The sequence below is a fragment of the Pinus tabuliformis genome, chromosome 1_2 (genome assembly GCF_031772625.1).
Source record: "Pinus tabuliformis cultivar Carrire ecotype Pingquan chromosome 1_2, CPIR1, whole genome shotgun sequence".
NCBI lineage: Eukaryota > Viridiplantae > Streptophyta > Pinopsida > Pinales > Pinaceae > Pinus > Pinus tabuliformis.
Genome location: NC_142298.1, coordinates 1,204,128,915 through 1,204,135,525, shown reverse-complemented (window position 1 = coordinate 1,204,135,525; position 6,611 = coordinate 1,204,128,915).

Below are 6,611 nucleotides of genomic sequence, written 5' to 3'. Positions count from 1 at the left end.
AGAGGCTTTTCATTGTTTCTCTAATATGCAGCAAGCATGATCATCTCTCTAATATGTAACAAGCATGATGGAAGCCTTCCATTTTTATGTTGGAAGTGTCATCATAGCTTGTGCAGACCTAGAATCTTTGGAACTAAGTATATAGAGCCATGCGTACACCATTAATATTGGATTTGTGTGCGATTATTTTGTATGGAGCAACCTTGTTGACTTGTACACTAAATTTGGTAGCACCATTATAGATCCATCTTAACCACGGATCTAGGAAGAGCCTAGAGATATCAAATTTCTTGAGGTGAAAACCTCTTTTAGAGCGAAAAGATTGAATAAAAAGTTTGCACTTTGACATATTTAATGCCTCCAGAAGCTTGGTAGATGTGTGATTAAAATAGATCTACACTAGTTCTTTATCTATAGACACACATACAATGTAAATTTTCATTGTGTAATTTGCATTTTTGAATGTATAAATGGATTCTGATTTCTTGAAAATTTCATGTCTTGATAATTTACTTGGGAACTTGGATTGTGTACATTACACAACCTTTAAATTTGTTTATATAATTTATACATAGCTTTTTTTATAATATGTAATATAAAAATAGTTGAAATTTAAGTATCTACTTAATATGGGCATTGAAATGTTTTATTTATGGACTACATTGTCCACATTAAAATAATTTTTTAAATACACATAAATATTACTTAACCCTCCATATTGAAATATATTATTTATGAATTATTTGAATTTACTATTATTAATAATACTCTTAAATGCTACATATGAATTTTGTATTAATAATTAAATGAATTACACATCTCCCTCTTATTACTTGTATTATGAAATAATATTTTTTAATTTCAATAACTCTTTTAGTTTAAGAATTGAAATATTTTACTATGATAAACATTAAAATAATTTTTGCTTTTAGTTTCTTTCGATATATACATATATATGAAGGTGATATTGAAATAAATTAGTGAACAAATTATGTTACTTCATATCGATATTGAAATATGTTATTCATGGTTGAAAGTGAGAGTGAAAAGTTTTTACCACTTCTCTTTCATATGGGTTGTAATATTAACAACCAAGTACAGTGAGAGTAGAATTATTGATGTTCTATAATGTTTTTAATAAAAAATAACCATAGATGAATATTCATTTTTGTTTTTTATTATATTCAGCATTGCCTTTTTATTTAAAGAATATTTTATATTTATTTTAAAAGAGGCACACTTAACTCTAGTTTGAGAACCGACAAAATTACACATCTCTCTAATACTGGGTTGTAGAATGAGCCTTCTTAACTCAGTAAATACTTCTTGAAAATTGTTTGGTAATTGGGAAGAATATCTTAAGTTCTTTCCTAAGCCTTCAAAGGATGGCATAAGAGTAAACAAGCTGATGCCTTGGTCCTAAAAATTGGATATGTTCCCATGGGCTACACTGGTTGTGTGCTACACCCAACATGGTCATGGAAATGATTCCTGGTAGCTCTTTAGGAAATTCAACACACGATCATAGAGGAAAATGATGTAACTTTTATTGGTGGTTTATCTTATTGCAGGCACATTGGGGCCTTGGAGAATCTGCTCAGACCTCAAACGCTATCAAAATGACTCACTACACAACAACAAAATTGATGTTTTGTTTATTAATAGCCCATTGGGTTCAAGATGCATTAGGAGAGAAGAATGAGCATCTCTATACTATTTGGATGGAGTTTTGTAGCTCAATTCCAAATTTAGTAACCTCCTTTTCTTTGTGCCTAGTGGTAGTTATGCAGGTAAGTATGTTCTTGCCTTAGGTCATTGTATTTTAATGAAATCTAAAAACAGTTCAATTGAGAATGTAGAATTGGGTTCATTGGGCTATGTTGGTTCAAATATCCCATTTTTTCTTGGTGGAATTCTGATTGGAGATGGGCTTATAGATCTAGAAATTCAAGTGTAAACATATTCCAATGTTGCATACAATTTTGGGCTGATTAGCAGAAACCAAGAAACCTGTGTTAAGGAAGTGTCAGGATGGGTTTCAGAATTCAGCATATACATTTTTTTTTGAGGCCTACAAGACTAGGATAAATTTTTGGAAGGATTGAAAATGTGAGGGGTATTACAAAATACATGGTGGTTAAGGAGAAACTAGCATTGGGGTTATATGTGAGGAAACGTTCTTCGGCTCCAAAAGCAGATATCGAGCCCCACGAAAAATGGTTTTTGTTGAGATCTCTAGAACCTGATATCCAATGAGATAATTCCACATCATCAAAGTGGGTATGCCACACTACATATTAGGTCGTTTGACACAATTAACTCTCTCTTCACTTTATGACCTAGTATACCCTTTCTTGTGTTGATCTCATCTGGACCTTATACATCGTTGATATATAGGCCAAACCTATGATATAAACGCCACCCTAAGAAAAAATCTTATCATAAAGGTGTGCAATGGGGACTGCAAATCATCAAGCAATACCATCTAGATCAAAAGGAAAAACATCCTTAAAAGGTTTGGAAAATTTCCATGCACATTGTTCCCAAACACGGGGCCGATCCACTTGCTGAGAACTTGAAAAATTTCAATGAAAATATTGTGCATATTTTCCTTTATTTATTTTCTCTACTCGACATCAATGATTGGTACATACTTTAAAAGAAGAAATTGGTTGATTGTCACAATGAAACACAATACAAATCATCATATTTGGAATTGGGGAATTGTTGCATCTAGCTAGATGCACATAATTTATTAGTGAAAATGAGGAGTTTTCCATGGTACTTCTTTTGTACGCATAGGATAAAGCATGGAAAGGAACAAGAATATGTAGGTAATCTAGTAATACATGATAAAGGGTAGGCCATGATGTTCCTACCAACCTCTGATGCTGCAAACAGGTTGGTAAAAAAGTGAAAAATTAAGATTATGACACAACAATTGAGAAAGAGAACGCAAAGGCATAAAAGAAATAAGAAATGGAGAAATATCTCATTACAGAGCATAATGAAGATTCTTTTAGCATTGATTTTGAATGTGCAGGTAAGTAGGACAACAAACTAGTTACAATTATAGTTGAAAGAGAAGGATAAAGAAAAAGATGCAGAATGGACATGGAATTTTCTGAAGATGAGGAAGAAAGCATTAAACAACTTTGAGCAATGGATTCTTGAAGAATTAGAGAAATTGTGAGGTCTAAAATAGGCCCCCTAAGGAATATTATAAAATAATAGTGGAAATAATAAAATAGGATTATATTACATCATCAAATTTTAGAGGGAAAGAAGAAGAAAACTACTTTTTCAACTCATAGTTTCAGCTTGTTTAACTACAATTTTACTCAAATTTCGAGCAGGAGAACTTGTTGGATGCAGAATTTAATTCCTCATCCAAGGAATACCCATGTTGCATAGCTTTGATGGACCCTGCTACATGAAAAAATGAAAAATACTTGAAAAAACATGATTGCAATCACATTTTGTCATGTATTTCTCATTTTTCATGTATTAGGGTCCATCAAAAGTGTGCAAAATCTATAATCCTTGGATGAATAATTAAATTATACATCCAACGAGAGCTCCCACTCAAAATTTGAGTAAAACCGTAGAGAGATAATTTGAAAATATGAGTTGAAAAATTAGTTTTTTTAAATTTTGATTTTTTTACTCTTTTACACCAAAATTGGAGAATCATCCCCATGGTCGACATCATCTTCTTGAATCCTATTGGTTATTATAAAGTTGAGTTTGATTGAACATTTTTGTTTTGAGGCCCATTTTAGACATCAAAATTTCTCTAATGAGATAAAATTTTATTATGGACTTTCATTGCAACAATTGAATGAGCTAATATATGAGTATCAAGACCAAGTAAAAAAGAATTACATGTGGCACCAATCCACATACAAACATATTTTTGAAGAAGATTAAGAGGACAAGCATTGATAGGCTGAAGTTTTTCTTAGAAATTTAATGAGCAAAGATGAAACAATGAAAAGTTTACAACGTCAATTGAAGAAGGAAAAATAGAAAATGAAATTCAATTTTTCAACATTTAGCATAAAGAAATTGATAAAAATAAAACTATTAAGAGGTGTTAGACATTGGAGAAAGAAGAAAAAAGTGCTCATGCAAAAAGCTGAAAGAAATTACGACTTAATTTTTCTATGTAAGGCTAGATGAGACTTAGACCAGCATGCATAGTTCATGTTAAAAATAACAACAAAGAATTTCTAATTTAAATGGTACTTGAATTATGTTGTGAATTAAATGAAAATTCTATTCTCATAGCAACTTGTAATAGTTAACTAAGTTAAGTTGACTTAGTTAGCTTAAGAAATTTGAGTTGGAAGTCTATCTAGAGTCATGTAGAGTGATTCCTAAATTTTAGGGGTTCGGGTTGAGTTCTTTTTTGTTGTAATTAGATAACTCAATCTAACTGTGTAATCCATCCATAAACCTAGTTCTAATTATTGGAGGAACTAGTAGGAGGTATAATAATGGGGGAGTGCAATAGTGTATCCTTAGTGCCACACCAGTTAACTAAATATTCAATCATAAATAACTCATTCATCTTAGTTTAGAGGAAGACCCATTTGCGATTAGAGTTTAGGGACAATGTAATATTAATTGTATAATTTTCTTAGTTGTGCAAATGGTGCATGAAATCAGTAGAAGGCTTATGGATGGATTACGTAGTTATGGAGAGTGCATTTCCCAATTAAATGTGGGCTAATTCTCTTAGGAATTGTGCAATAAATTAGGGGCTTGGAAGGAAACAAAATTGGCTAAGTGTTGGCTTAAGCTAGCTTGTGAAGAAGAGAGATAGATTATATTTGTGCAAGAATTATTGAGAGTGAACAAGCATTGTGTTTTCTTCTCAGATCTTTTGGTTAATGCAATATATATTGTCATGTTTTGAGAAGTTTCATTCCCCAAAGAAATAATTTTTTATGTGTGATTGATATTCTTCCCTTTCTACATATTGTTTTCATCGATAAATTTTGGTTTCCACTAAGGAGTAGAGTAGATTCTTGTCTATGTTTTAGCATATCACATAATTTTTTGAATCTACAAGTAAAAATCTACATGGTATCAGAGCTGAATACAATATAGAAGGGGAGAACTTAAGTTTTTTGTGCAGCTAAAAATCAAATTTGCAAATTCATACTTTAGAGTCGACAATATGGCTCTCTATGGTTTAAGACTTGAGTATGCCTTAGAGGGAAGCTCAAATTACATATCCTGGAAGGGTAGGATGGAGGCAGTGCTGGAAGAGAGTGGCCTCAAGGAATTCATAGATTATGACATTTCTAAGCCTCTAGCATTGGATGCTAAAGATCTGGCTGAATGGAGAAAGTGTGTGGAAAAAGTGAGAAGGATTATCCTAGAAGGAGTTCGAGACACCATTGTCTTGAGTCTCCACAGTAAGGATAATCCATATGCAATGTGGAAGGCATTGATGGACATGTTTCAAAATAGCAGTGAACATAGGAAGTTGGTACTGAAGGATAAACTCAGAAAAATCAATATTGATAAGGGCGACCCAATTATGAAGTACTTGACCAAGTTCACCCATTGTTGGGATGATCTTGGAATTGTCGGGCTTATTGTTTCTGAAGACAATATGGTGAGCCTAGATCTTCTAGGACTTTCCAAGAGCTAACACAGTTACCAGGACTGAGTTAATGAAAGGGAGAAGCTACCAGATTGGGAACGACTATGATCAGATTTGGTACGAGAAGAGATTCAGAGGAATACCAGAGATGGATCCTCATCAAAGAATGATGATGAGGAAAATTGTGCCTTAGTGGGTAAGGAAAAGAAAGGGAAAGGGAAGTCATTCCATTCCAAATCAAATTCTTGTCAGGGTAGCAAGAAGAAGGACATTTTGAAAGTCAAGTGCTTTCATTGTCATGAGCTGGGAGATTTTTCCACAAAGTCTCCACTAAGCAAGCTCGATAAGAAGCCTTCAGGAGGAGTAGTAGGTGAGGCTCTTGCCTCATAATTCAAACTAGACTTTACCCTCATCACTTGTATGGTGTCGTCGATGATGGGTAGTGTATGGTACCCGGATAGTGGAGCTTCTTTCGACATCGCTGGTAACAAAGAGCTCTTCAGTAACTTGGACAAGGAGGATCTCCAAATTCATATCGAGATGGGTCATGATGGGAGGTCTAGTGCTACTAGTCTTGGTACAGTTACATTTCAGATGGATTTGGGTTCTCCCCTCACTTTACAAGATGTTAAGTATGTTCCTCGTTTGAAGAAGAACTCAGTATTTGTTGCCATATTGGAGGATAGAGGCTATGATGTGATATTTAGTAAGGGAAAGGCATTCCATCGCCACATAGACACAAGATACATGAAGAGGATCAGGGTCCGAGTAAAGAATCTATACAAGTTGGAGGTAAACGATTGTGTTGCCTTGAGCACAAAAGAAAAGAAGGTGAAGAGTTGAGACATCGGTGAGATGTTTCAAAGGAGGTTGGCTCACTTGCACCATGGCGCTTTGAAAACCATGTAGCACATTTGTACTAGTCTTCTCAAGGGTACACTTGAGCAGGTTAATACATGCAAAGGGTGTACATTGGGAAAGTACAACAAAGATT